This window comes from Linepithema humile, chromosome 6 (genome assembly GCF_040581485.1).
Source record: "Linepithema humile isolate Giens D197 chromosome 6, Lhum_UNIL_v1.0, whole genome shotgun sequence".
Lineage (NCBI taxonomy): Eukaryota > Metazoa > Arthropoda > Insecta > Hymenoptera > Formicidae > Linepithema > Linepithema humile.
The window spans coordinates 12,978,831-12,993,521 of record NC_090133.1 but is presented as its reverse complement, the minus strand read 5'-3'; the positions used below and the strand labels follow the sequence as shown (position 1 = coordinate 12,993,521).

Sequence of the window (14,691 nt, the reverse complement as noted above, 5' to 3'; positions counted from 1 at the left end):
CAGTAAGCCTTATTCATTTTTTAATTTGTTATAAAATATTATATTTTATTTTGATAAATAGAATGTTTCGTCCAATTATCATTTTAAATTCTAAAATGTATTTAGGTGGTGAATATTTTTTGTAAAAGCTGTTTGTCTCTTCAATCAAAACTTCTGTCATATATTTTTTACAAAATTGCATTGTTTTAAACATTATATTTTATTAAATTTTAAAATAAATTTTAAATATTGTTTAAATATTGTTTAATTTGTTCTATATAAACCACGTTCTACAATAAATGTACCGCGTTTAAATAAAAATTTTTTTAAATATTGAACATATTGTCATAAATAATAAAAATTAAAAAATATTATATCTACAAAATACTAATAAATTGAGTACAAAAAAATAAATTATTTTACACAATTATTTTTATGTTTTATTTTTATTATTTGTCTATATATATTTCAATTTATACATATTAAAATTAATAAAAATTTTATTTCTGTGAATAAATGAAAAATTGGTACTGTTTATGTAATAATGTAAAAGATGTAAAGAAACTAGTTTACAAAATTTAAATCAATAGTTTACTAATCTTTAAAGTACTCTAAAATTTATACATATAATCTATAATCATTTGTTACGTCCTGATAGATGTAGAATTTTTTCGTTGGGCTCGGCGATCAACGTAAACGGGCCTGACCGCACGAGCCGAGCGGCACGTTTAGGACTTGCGACGGGTCAGCGACTGAAAGAGTCGTTTTTACTCCGTCGACAGGTCAACCGCTCGTAATTCCCTTTTTGGGTCAAGGAATTGAATCCCTTTTACCCGGGACGGAACCTTTGTGCGCAATTTGAGAGGGAAGGTGAGAGGGGGTGACGAACGAGGAGGGTGTGGTTAAATAAAAAAAAACAAAAGTTTAATTTACTAAAGACTTAACATTTTAATTTGATTGAATTTATAATTAGGATACAAAACTTAACTCTTATTCGCATGTGTTTTATAATTTTATTTGTGTATTCTTTACAAGTGTGTGTGTGTGTGTGTGTGTGTGTGTGTGTGTGTGTGTGTGTGTGTGTGTGTGTGTGTGTGTTTTATTTTTCCGGAGGGAGGACAGAAGAAATAATAAAATAAAGAGGAATGAACTGACTTACTCGTTGCAGAGTAGTTTCGGATCGGGTTGAATATGTTCGGTGGTTCTGAGCAGGCGCCCCGTTGAGGAAAGGTGTTATATGAGCGTCGGACCCCTTTTTTGTAAACGTGTGGGCACCCTGCTGCGGGATGGTGTCGTCAGGGTGATAGGCCCTCTACTTGAGATGCACCACTTGGTCGCGACAAAGTATCAACTGGTTTTACTCTTTGATTCGCGCCCCTGAACTACTCAAAAAACTGTTTGAGCTAAACGGAATAACTGCGCAAAACTGCTTGAAAAACTGTGTGTGATTGTGTCCGGAGCCACCAGAACACGGGTTTTTATACCCTTTCTTTGGGGTAGATCCCTTTGGAAAATCTTAGGTTTTTGGAGCGGGGATCGAATAGGAATTAGTCTTGCGAGAAGATTTTTAATGTGGGGGAGGATGGCGTCATTTTTAGCTAATAGGATTGGGTTTAGATGATTAGGTTACTTGAAATGAGATAGGAAGAAAGGGGCCCTAACGAATAAGGAATAGCGTCGTTTCGGGTCCATATATGATGGGGGTAGGTTTTTGAGATGGCGTAACCCGGTTGGTGTTAATTAGTATAGGTGGGGTGCATCTCAGTGTCTTAAGATCTGGGTGGGCGTAGTCTTTAGACCATACGATGGAATGATGGGTGGTCTATAGAGGTGCTTGCCCCGATTCTCGGCTTTCGGATTGGATGGTTAAGAATCGGTATATAAGTTCGCAAAGCCTTGGGTCACTGATCTAATAAATTTGACAGTTTACGACTGTCGCGTGCCCTTGGTGTCGCGTGGAGAGTGCGACTAATGCATCTCGGTTTCCCAGATCTACTAAACACGTGCGCCGTATCAGGTCTCGCGCCTTCTCGACATGCGACGGCAGTCATTCTCCGATCGTTACTCGGTAAAACTATCTATTAGCTAGGGTTCCCGTAGGAGGAATCCAAGAATATGACTAGCTGGTGCCAGTTTTTCTTTTTATCTCTTACTCTAACCGTCTGGAGTCGGTTAAGGACCTCAACTACCGCGAAGTTTTGACTTTTACGGTTTTTCTGGCGACGATAGGCACGCTGAGCGACCAAGGTATTTTGAAATATCCATGGCCCTTGCTATTTTTCTCTGTAAGAGAAGATCCGAGCTCCTGGTGTCTCATGAGAAAAACAGCTCTGGCGTTATAATATTTCTTAAGAGTTTTTGTTGGTCCCGCGTTTACTAGGTTTGGTATTTAATGAAAAGAAAAGAATCGTGAAGTCTGATCAGGACGTAACACATTATTAAAATTAATTACATATTTTTAGGGAGCAAAGTAAACAGTAATATTTCTGAAAGTTCAAGTGACTATGAACATGATGATACACAATTGAATAGAACATTGCCTTCTTCATCTAAAGGTAAAATTAAAAAAATTAATCAATATTATATATATAATATATATTATATATATAATATTGATTAATTTTTTTTAATATATATATATATATATATATATATATATATATATATATATATATATTAATTAGTATTTTGTAAGCATTGTTTTATACTTTAAAATTTAATAAACTTTAATAGAAAAAGTACAATTTTAACTTTTACAGTTGACATAAAATCATAATCAATTTCATTTACAAATAAATCTGTGCTTAAATCTGCTACAGGAAAACATAATGAAAAAGAAAATCGTGTATTACCTACTACGATTATTTGCAATAAGTGTTTACCTTAAACTGTAACACCAACTGATAATAATTTATTTGGTAATATTTATATTTGTATTATATATTCTATTTTTATTTTTCCTAAAAAATACTTCTACGTAAAATATATTTTTTTTTTAATGTATTATAATAATGATCGATGAAGTAAATGTTTGCTATAAATCTATAAATCTATAGAAATAGATATTAATTAATGTATATTAATAAAAAATATCTTATGTGTTTCAGATGATAATTTCAAAAAACAAGTATTACGACAATTACAAATAATTAATCTGAGACAACAACAAATTACAGAGGATCTCAGCGTTTTGTTAACAAAAGCAAATTCTGAGAAAGATGAACCAATTTTATCAAATGAAAATTCTATATTTAACAATTATAATTTTCCTTTAAAGGAAGTACAAGAATTGGAGGCGTTAGAAGAATTTTTAATCCACGACAACAATTTCAAAACTTTTGTACGTAAATTTATGTAATACATTTTTTATTGTATTTATAGTTTGTATAAAATTATTTTTTTATTTTAGATTAAAGAAATTATGCAAATTGGAGGAGTATCGTACAAACATATGATAAAACGCCTACTGACAAGGATAATGTCTGATGACTTATCTAAGACATATAATTACATAGGTTTTAAAGGAAAACGTAATTTTTCAATTATTCGGACTTGCTCAGCAATAGTATTAATTGCTACACAAAAAACACATGATTGTTCTGAAGCAATGATAGAGACTGTTATAAAATATTGGCTTGTAAAATCAACGGAACGACAGAAAAAATCAAGGAAAGAAAAATAAGACATTCTATTCCAAGTAAATAGAAAAATTTTATTTTAATATTATAATTAAGTATTATTGAGTATTATTTTAAGTATTAAATTAAGTATTATTTTGAGTTAAGATGAAAAAGAAAAATTATTTTTATTTTTTTTGTGCAACAACAATTACTTAATATTAGGAAGTTCTTCGTTTTATTTAAAAAGTATAATTTACTTATACAGTTGTTGTCTAATTCATTGCTTAAAGTTAGTATATTGTGCAATGTCTTTTTTATTTTATAGAATGTTAATTGATGATTAAGAAATGCATAAAGCTTTATTTTATTTATAACACTGTTTTTATGATAATTAATATTTTAAATTAAAAATAAAAAAGTTTTGTAATTATATTTTATTTAGTTTATAAAATATGTTTATAAAATATTAATGTTTAAAACGTTTTGAAATTTATACTTTATGTATAAAATTTTTTGAAATAATAAAAAATTAGATTTAATTACATTTATGTATTTATTACTTAAATATGAACCTTTCGGCCTAATATATGTATATATATTCAAATAATCACAGTTGTTTTAAGAAACATTAAGTTGTTCATTTTCAGACAGTTAAATATATTTTTATGCAACATTCAATATCTTATAAATATGAATTATTTTGAAAGGAAAATAAATCCATTTTACTTTTTTACAAAGAAGATAAAAATTAGTTAAAATTATTTACAATGCATGAAAAATATTTAAGTGTTAAAATTAAGAAACTGATAATATCAGTTAACAGGTAATATTAACATTATAACAATTTCTCAAGTTATACTGTTTCTTTCTTTGGATTAAATAAAAGATGAAATAGATCGCTTTTAAAAATAATAAAACTCACATGTTAATAGATTATTGAATGTTGTAAAAAAATACATGAATGATATATAGAATATTCTGTACAATATACTACGCACGTTCATAAAGTATTTTAAAGAATATTTGCAAAATATTCTATAAATATGCACAAAATATTCTATAGAATATTTGGTAGATTATTCTATTCACATTTAAAAAATATTTATAATAGTGCCATTCGAATGTTCTATAAACATACGATGAATATATAAGAATGTTTTATGGAATATTCGAAATATTTTTGAAGAATATTTATAAAATGTTTATAGGAGTATTTAGTGCTATCTGGGTAGGTCAATGAAAGATATAAAAATTAATAATAGATAATTATAAATTACGATTTGAAACCATAATTATAATTTTTTACCATAATACTACTAATACTATTCTTTCATATCTTTTCATTAGACAGTATTTGCTAGGAGAAAAGTAGAAGTTTGGTAGCTTTCATTAGTTATTTCTGCTATTTAACGTGATCATGCTGAAGAGATCTCGAGCTGGTTTTTATAAAAAAATAAGAACAAAATTGCATAAAAATTTATCTTTACGTTCTCAAGAATTTATAAATAAAAAGAGAAATGATATAATAAGTAAAGACATTATTGAAACTGTGTCACTATCAAAATCTAATAATATTGAAGAAAATTTGAACAAAAACATATCAGAGGATGATTCATATTTTGTAAATGATGTAAGCGATCCATAGCATGAGCAATTAATAAATAAAAAAAATATTGCTTTAACCTCAGGTTCAGCTTTCAAAAATAATTTCAAAGACTGGGCACTGAAACATAAAATTAGTCATTCAGCTTTTTCTAATTTTTTAAAATGATTAAAAACAAGTAACTGATTCGCCAAATGACTTGCCTTCAGATGCTAGAACTCTTTTATTTACTCCCAGAACTTTAGAAATTCAAGAAATAGAGCCAGGAACATATTACCATTTTGGTCTTTCTGAAGCAATAAAAAAACTTGACAAAGATGATGGTTCAAACATGATCAAAATTTTAATAAATATTGATGGTCTATCTTTGAGTAAAAGTTCAAGTAGCCAGATATATCCAATATTATGTAGTTTATATTCAAATCCTACAAAGGTAGCTACTGTAGGAATATATCATGGCTATGAAAAGCCAGCAAATGCTAACAAATTCTTATTACAATTTGTCAATGAAGCAAAAGCTCTAACATTAAACAGTATCAATATTAATGGAAATGTAAAACAATTAAAATCAAAGGATTTATATGCTCCTACTAAATCTATTATTTGTTATATAAAAGGCCATACAGATTTTTATTCTTGTACAAAATGTTTTCAAAAAGGAACATACCTGAAAGGTCGAACTCGTTTTCTTAAAATTAATTGTAGAAAAAGAACAGGTCAGAATTTTCAAAATAAAAGCCAGATTCAACATCATTTTGGTACTTCTATTATAGAAAGAATTCCAGGAATTGATATGGTTTCTCACGTGCCATTGGAATATATGCACTTTATTTGCTTAGGTGTCATGAAAAAATTGTTGATGATGTGGACTTTTGGAAAGCCACAAATAAAATTACAATTTGAAAAAATTAATGAGATTACTAGGCAATTGTTATCAATAGTTGAAAATACACCAAATAAATTTGCTCGAAAGCCACGTTTTTTAGATGAAATCAAAAGGAAGGCAACTGAATTCAGATTTTTTTTGCTATATGCAGGATTAGTCGTTTTAAAAGGAAATATTGAAAATGATAGATATATAAATTTCCTTTGTCCTGCACATTGCAGTGACAATTTTTCGAATGACGAATATATCCAGAAATATGCAAATTATGCACATCCGTTACTTGAATGTTTTGTTCAAATTGGTAAATTATATGGAAAAGAAAATATATCTCATAATGTACATGGTTTAATTCATATATATGATAACATACAAATTGTTGGAAATTTCAATAAATATAGCACATTTTCATTCAAAAATTTCCTTCAAAGTTTGAAGAATTTACTTAGAAAACATGAAAAACGGTTACAACAAATTGTAAAATGAATAAAAGAACTGGAACAGGCACTAGATTCAAAGGAGTCAATAAAGAAAATTTTTTGTGTGTGCAAGAACACTTTAAAGGTCTAGTTCGTAATCAAAGTTATATTCAGTTCAAAAAATTAACCCTTGAAAAGTTTAGTTTCAATATTGAAAGACTTGCCGACTCATTTTGTTATTTAACAAGTGAACATATAAAAATAGAATATATTTTAATAAGGAAAGATACTTACATATGTGAAAGAATATTCCTCGAAACAACTAGAAATAATTTATTCGACTATCCTTGTGACTCAAGTATTTTTGACATATATATTGCAAAGAATTTGAATGAATATTGTATACGAAGTGTGAGAGATATAAGGTGTGACGTGACATTTTGCAGTCCGTCATAAGGGCGAATAAGCCCGACCGAGGAGAGAAATTTGAGGTCGTAAACCCCACCGCGGGGGGACGACGACCTCTTCCTCTTATTTTGTAAGTCCTTTAAAGATTTTGCGGAGCGGAGTGAGTGGCCAAAAACCAATGTTGTGTAAATGACAAGGAGCAGCCTTCGTGGGACCTGCGAGGGACTCTGCAGACGGGACGACGGAGGCCCGGACGTCGAGTGGACGGATTCATAAGGTCACGTAAGAATATTCCATCATGTTCAATAAGATCCACAGAATATGTCGCTACCGAGAATAACGTTTCAGACTTGAAACGGATCAGAACCAGTGGACGCACCGAGAGGATTGACGCCCGAAGGGAAAGAGAGCTCTCGCACTCCCGAAAGTCCGGGGTGGAGTACCACAGTAAATGGAGCTGCCGTAACGAGCCAGGAGAGAAGAATCAGGTCGGAACCTGGCCAGTTCACAGCCGATTCAAAAGACAGTCCGGATCCGGAATAGAAAAGGCCGCGAAGGACGTTCGAGACAGCTACCATAAATAAAACCGGGATCGCCACGGAAAAGCGCCACAGAGGGCCGAAAGATCGAGGAGCGTCAGGAAGGATCGAGTAACAACTCATTGATACCGCAGAATCTACGTGCGCAATACGATGCGCGGATTGTCACCGATGTCCGGCGGGCCTCACTGTTGTCACTGTTCGGCGAGTCGGCAACCTGAGCGGAACCTCGAGAACCACAACGGGCGTATCGACGATTTTGTAAGGCCACCACTTCGACTTTGCGGTAAGAGCGGTACCAGCAGGCGGCCCGAGCCTCGCGGAAATAACATCTCGCGTAATGTACTTGAGGAATACCATAGGTATTGAGACTTCTCACGATACCGTGTGAGGTTAGATTTCGGCCGGGCCCCGCTGGTTACCGCTATATAGAATTAGATTCTGCCACACTCTTCCCTTCGGGGCTGCCGAGCCGACAGTCGCCATTTCGCGTTTCGTCATGTTGAACTATTTAGTATTTTTGCGTCTATAACTGTTTTCTTCGTACCGCGTATTTGTGTCCGGTGACTGTAATTATGCCACGTCTTGTCGCCGTATTATTTGAGGGCTCGCCTCGGCCTTCTGCCGAGAGAGTTAATTGAGAACTTTTAATAGCGAGATCGAAAGAATATTGTGCGTTATTAGTAAGATCAAGAAAGAGCGAAATAGAATGACCGGACTCAATGATCACAGCAAGATTAGACCAAGCTTTGTATACCGAGTGAGAATACAGTACGCGAACCGAACATCCGTAAGATAATAAGTTCTCTCTCATCGGTACGGGTTGTATCTTTGCCGAGCGAATCCTTTAATACACACTACACACACTCTGTGTCTTCCTTGATAATACCATTGTTATAAATATACTTGTTATTTGTTATATGATTTGATGTGTTTTCTATAATAGCCTTGTTTCAGACTCCACTCTCCAAGTTTTTGTTTGCATCTCTAAAGAACCTCGCCCCTCTGCCATTTGGTGTGAGCGGGCTAGTCGCGCTTATCGCCGTTGCTTGCTATTAACGATATATTTGTTCTGACTTATTTATTTGTGCGGCGCGTCAATCCGCGCCTGGCGCCCAATTCTAAGCATTGCCGTATGGTTAATATGGAATAAAGAGAGCAACGAGGTTTTGCACGCCTTCCGGATTGTGTGTTTCTAACGAGAAGGAAAAGTCGTCGCAAAGGAACAAGATAATAGCCTTTATTCAAGAAAAAAGCTTGATATTTTACTCACTTCTTCATTAGAATTTTTATTATAAACTTTACATTTTTATTACAATCTATAATATTATTATTTTAAAAGTAAATAAAACACTATTTTAATTATTCAGTGAATTTATTTTAATTTGTTTTTCTTCCAGATATCATGGCAATGAGTTGGAGAGTGGTACATTTCATTAAAGAAAATACAGTAGAAGCCGTGCCAGCGTCCTGGATCAAGGATATTAATGGATGCTTTTGGCCACCATATAGTGGATTAAAATTAAGAAGTTTGATAAAAAATTGCATCTCACTTGCTCATGATTGAGATCTGTATCAATCAAGACTAATTGGTGAATTATATGGTAGGTATTATTTGAAAAAATATATGATTTTTCTATATAACTATAACAATAACAATATAATAAAAATTTTAGATCTGAGTATTGCAAGAAATAAAGCAGCTCAAGCTGAAGAAACTTTTGATTTAGCATCAGAAAATGAAGGATGTGGAAAAAAATTTAAAAAAAAATTTACATCTGATTCAGATTCAGATTTAAACTCGATTACTTTTAACACTTTCCTTCAAAAAAAAGAGCATTTCAAATGAAGAAAGTGAAGAAAATGATAAAAAGAACGAAATACAATAGTTAACATTCCAGTTTTAAGGAAGGCCACTAAAGGTAAATGACATATTTAAAAATATTTTATTCATGAATTGATTGCAATTTATCTTTTTTTTTTAAGAAAATTTTATGACACTAGTTTCAAAAAATATGGCCAGTATTCAAACTGATTCAGGTTAGTAGCAATAAATACTTTCATCTTTTTGCATAATTATACGTATTTTTTTTTTCTAGTGTAACGGTGCAGCCCGCAAGCTGCATCGTTACGGCTACGGACCGTCCATCGTCCGTAGCCCACCAAGGGCGCATCGAGCGCCGATAAGCTTTTTGTCAAAAACAGCGGCGGTCAACCGCCGAAAATCCCCCACACCCGACCGTTCCGAAATTCCGTTTTGTGGGGGGCTCGCCGCCGAAACCGCCGATGTTTGCCGATTCAAAGCCGTTCGGCTGCCAGCCGGGTATAAAAGACGCCCGGCTGTACGTCTTCTCACCAGACTCCGTTCGCTGATAGACAGCGAACATCCCTCTACGAGTGTCCTCGTAGTCCCCAACCGAGCATACTCGGTTTTTCTTTATACCTGTTCCAGCACACGAGTATCCTCGTGTACCGCCGAGCGTACTTGGCTCCTCTAGGCCACCGAACTTCGTATTGCGGGCATTTCCGCGTACCAAGCTAAGTCGCCGTTCTAAGATTCCGCCTTCGTACGAGCATCCTCGTACTCCCGCCAAGCGTAATCGGCAGCCTAAGTCCTGATACCGCGTTTATTCGCCGGGATTTCTAAACCGTAATCCATCCGGCAGTCAAAGCCGCGTCAACCAATCCGCGCCGCCGAATAGTCCGCATCGATCTACGATCGAACAGACTCGCGATACCGTCACGAACGCACTCACCAACAAGCGCTCCGTATTGTACCAACCGTTGCGACACGATCGCCCGCGCTTGCGCTCTCGCCGACCGCACCGGGACGCCTCACGTCATTCTTTATAGTTTCACATTTATTTTCACGTCGTTTTTGTATTTAGTTTACACCGCTTTTAAATAATTATTTCACCGTTGTTCAGATAATTATTCCGCTACCGCCGATACTTCGCTTACTTTCACGCTGCTTTATATTTATTTCACGCCGCTTCAAGAATTATTTCGCCGTTGTCAAATAATTATTTCACCGATATTCTGTTACTGATTTCACCGATATATCCTTTTATATTTATGTTACACAGCTCAAATAATTATTCAGCCGTTGCTTAATAATTCTTTCGCATCGCATGTACACACACAGTCATCAAACATACTAAATTAAATAAACACGTCTTCTAATTTACCATTAACTAAACGCATTTTCTTTGACACACCCCCAACCGACCGAACCTGGATTCCGACGAGCTATACTGCGCTCGAAAAGCTCACACGGTTTCACTAGTGCTGTGTACGTCAAAAGAAGAAATTCCAAATATTGTTAAGTTTCAAGACGCTTCTAAAGGTATTGTGTTATCTATTGAATATTTTCTATTATACTAATTCTAATTCTGGATTCACACAGTTTTTACTATCACTAAAATTATATCATTATCAAATTTTATTTTATAGAAATAAAAGTTATAAATTTTTTGTTTATTCTAATTAGCTATCTATTAGATTTCTTTTTAATTTTCAGATGAAGCTTACAAAAGGCAGGTACTAAGGATGCTGTCGATTCTTAATTATAAGATGGACCAAGTGGCGGAAGATTTAAATAATCTTAAGATGAATAATATTGCGGAAAAAGAAGTTTTCATAAGGGAATCTTTATTTGAAAAATTCAATTTTCCCTTAAGTTTAATGGAAGAACTTCATACCTACACAGCATTATGTCTTATGTTCGTCTGAAAGACACCTTAAAATCACTCAGACGTCTTACGAAACTGTCAGAGAGACGTATTTAAAATGTCTGTAAGACGTCTTATGCAACAATTTTCGACGATTTAGAAACGTCTTCGAGATGTCTCTTGATTTGTCTTATAAGACGACTGTGAGACTTATTTTAAGATGCCCTTAAGACAAACGTTTTATTAAAATGATGATTTTATATTCAAGTGCTACTTGAGTAATTATTTTACAATAGAATATTTTTAAATTTGTTACATTTTAATATTTTATTATTAATATTTCTTTACATAATACTTATAAACATAACTTTTACATAATATTTCTTATAAACTATATTAAGACATGTTAAAATATAAAATATAAATATACATATATATATTTGTAACACTTATAAAAATACATTTTGCACTTATAAAAATATATATTTATATCACTAATTATATGTCACTTTATATTATGCCATCTTTTTCAATAAATAATGGAGGCGATCTCCTGCGTGCTGCAATCATTCTTAGATAACTTTCTGCATCTGATGAAGACTGTAATTTTCTACCATAGAAATGTAATGTGAAATCATTACAAAATTATGTTTAAATTACAATTCTTTTATACTTTAATATTGAAAACTGTTGTTAAAATGTAAAGAATTAAATGTAACAATTGTTGCATTTAAATTATCAGATTAATCTACCAATTGCATATATGGATTTGTTTTTCATAATTGAAATTTATTTAAAGAAAAGTAACTTACTGAAAAGTAACTTACTGTATCAATTATAACATACTTTTTAAATTTATGTTTATAATATTTTTGTTTTTACCCAATAAACATTAGGACATTCTATGTACGTCCTATGTATATACATATATGTATATTGTATATTCTATGTATATACAGAAAATGTGAAAAGTATATAAAACGCATATCCTATGTATGTGAAATAATTACCACATGTATGTACATAGCATGTCCATAGTACATACATAGGTATATTCCAAAGATGTGCAGTACACGTTCGCTGTATGTACATAGGATATATTTCGCCCACACGGAACAAAAAGCTCTAATGGATATCCACTAGATGTCCATCATGAGATTCGAAACCTCTATTAGATGTCTATGTAATCTCCTATAAATGTCTACTAGACATCCACAGTTCCGCATTACATACCTCCATTCGACATCCATTAAATATATTCATAGATATCATATGGAGCAATCATAGATGTTCCATAGATATTTCATAGAGCTGATAGATTGTAGTTTCAATTCGTCATTAATAAAATTATTTGGAAGTAAAGTCACAAATATGATTGCGAGATAGTTTGTTTATATAGGTGTTAACAGAATGTCACGACTGTGAGACAGTCAAGAACTGTGAGACAGTCGAGAACATGGTGACATTCTGTTAACACCTACACAAACAAGACTATCTCACAATCACATTTGTGACTTTACTTCCAAATAATTTTATTAATGACGAATTGAAATCAATCTTTCGACTAAACAGATTTGTAACGTTAGCACTGAAGATGGCTGAATGATCAGCCGAAACGTTTGACATCAACAATGCCCTAACAATATTCGTTACTATGGATACTGATACTTCTATCAAACATCGATAACAGATGTCTAATAGACATTTATGATGAATTTATATCATCATTTATCATGGAAATAATATGGATTTCTAATAGAAACCTATTCAATATCCATCGTAGAGATAGATGTAGTATGGAGTTATGGAGATTATATGGATGTCCATTGGATATTATGTTCCGTGTAGGCGAGGATGTGCAATACACATTCGTGGCATGTATTATACATGAGGTACATTCTATGTATCTACATAATATATACAGTTCGTTTTTTAATAATAAACAATTTTCATTCATTCGGATATTTATCTACCCAATTTTTGAACAATCAGTTTATCTAAATTCCCTGTGTTGGGATTCAGATATTAAACTGATAGAAAAAGTTATTACATCTTCAAATTGAAGACTTCAATATTATTACCCGCCTTTTGCAAGTTTTATATAGTTTTCATGATTAAAACTTAAATACGAGATAGATAGCGCATAATGCGTCACATAGCGGCAAGCAAACGAACTAATGACTAATTCTATGTATATCCATAAATGTACCTACATCAGCGTATATCGTATATATGTATGTTACATGCAGGGTTGGGAAGTAATGCGTTACTTGTAACGCCGTTACCGTTACAATTACTTTTTTTCGGTAACTGTAACGGTAACGGCAAATTTTTTTTGTAACGAAAAAAGTAACTTTGTTACATTTTTCGGTAACGAGTAACGAATTTAACAGTTATTTTTATCGTTACATTTTTCAAATTTACTCTATATATCTACGAATTTATAGAAAAACTAACAATAAGAAAACTTTTTAACTTATATTTACAGCATCTAAAAATTTTTAAGAAAGCTGGTTTACAACTTATTAAAAAATTTTTTAATTTAAAATATCTTATTATCAAAATTATTACTTTTATTATATATTATTAAAATTATTACACTTTATATTAATAGCGATATCATTATTAAAATAATATCATTTTTGTTACTTTAATGAAAAATAATGTTTAAAAATTTTTAATGTTTACTGTAAATTTGTAGTGTTTAATTTCATCTTGTATTAGAAAAATTGTGCATAAAATTTGTATTATATATAAAAAAAGTAACGGAAACTGTAACAATTCGTTACTTTTTGAGTAACGGCAACGGTAACGAGTTACTTTTATAAAGTAACTTTCCCAACCTTGGTTACATGTATATACATGGAATGTATACGAGGTATATTCTATGTATATACAGGCAGCGATCTCGTTCGAATATACATTGTATGTATATCCATACGATATCCTATGTATATTGCGACGACTTTTCCGTCGGGCAGAAGTACACCCGCCGGTAAGCGTGTCAAACCTCGTTGCTCTATTTAATGGATTTTAATAATTACTGCAATACTTATAGTTGGGCGCCAGGCGCGGATTAACGCGCCACACGAACAAATTACGTTAGAGTCAATATTTTTCCTAAACGAGCAACGGCGATAAGCGCGACTAGCCCACTCTACAAATGGCAGAGGGGCGAGGTTCTTTAGAGATGCTCAATACTGATTTGGAGAGAGGAGTCTGAAATAAGACGGTTATTAAGGACACATTAAGTTTGTAACAAATAACAATTAATAATATTAATTAGATTAAATGAGATTGACGCCGGGTGATAGGCGCCTTAACAATCCCGCGAAGGGGAGACATATTTTATCTCTTTGAGAGGCGTTATGCTTTGGATATTTGACTCGCGGAAATCCGCGTACTTCCGCCTCACGCGGTATAATATTCGGCGTACAAGTTCTATAACTCTCATTCGGTACGGTTGTTACAATTAACTCTACTTTAATCTTTCTCCATAACGGTTAGCCTACAATACGAATTCTGTTTCACAGGGGAGGACGCGGACTTCGGGTCACCGATTTCAAAGA

General features: G+C 32.6%; 2 long non-coding RNA genes across 4 annotated transcripts; both read left to right on the top strand.

Annotated features, from left to right (window-relative positions):
• The first annotated feature begins 3,129 nt into the window (after window positions 1-3,129).
• LOC137000380 (uncharacterized) lies at window positions 3,130-4,466 on the top strand. The gene is made up of 2 exons (XR_010890632.1): window positions 3,130-3,319; window positions 3,389-4,466. It is a non-coding gene; the product is annotated as an uncharacterized lncRNA (long non-coding RNA).
• Window positions 4,467-7,201: 2,735 nt separating this feature from the next.
• On the top strand, window positions 7,202-11,592 carry LOC137000379 (uncharacterized). Of its 3 annotated transcripts, XR_010890631.1 has the most exons (5): window positions 7,202-9,055; window positions 9,128-9,373; window positions 9,438-9,491; window positions 9,551-10,797; window positions 10,972-11,584. It is a non-coding gene; the product is annotated as an uncharacterized lncRNA (long non-coding RNA). The 3 variants fall into 3 exon arrangements; XR_010890630.1 differs by having other exon boundaries at window positions 7,202-7,712; window positions 8,409-9,055; window positions 9,128-10,797; window positions 10,972-11,592; XR_010890629.1 differs by having other exon boundaries at window positions 9,128-10,797; window positions 10,972-11,586.
• The last annotated feature ends 3,099 nt before the right edge of the window (window positions 11,593-14,691 follow it).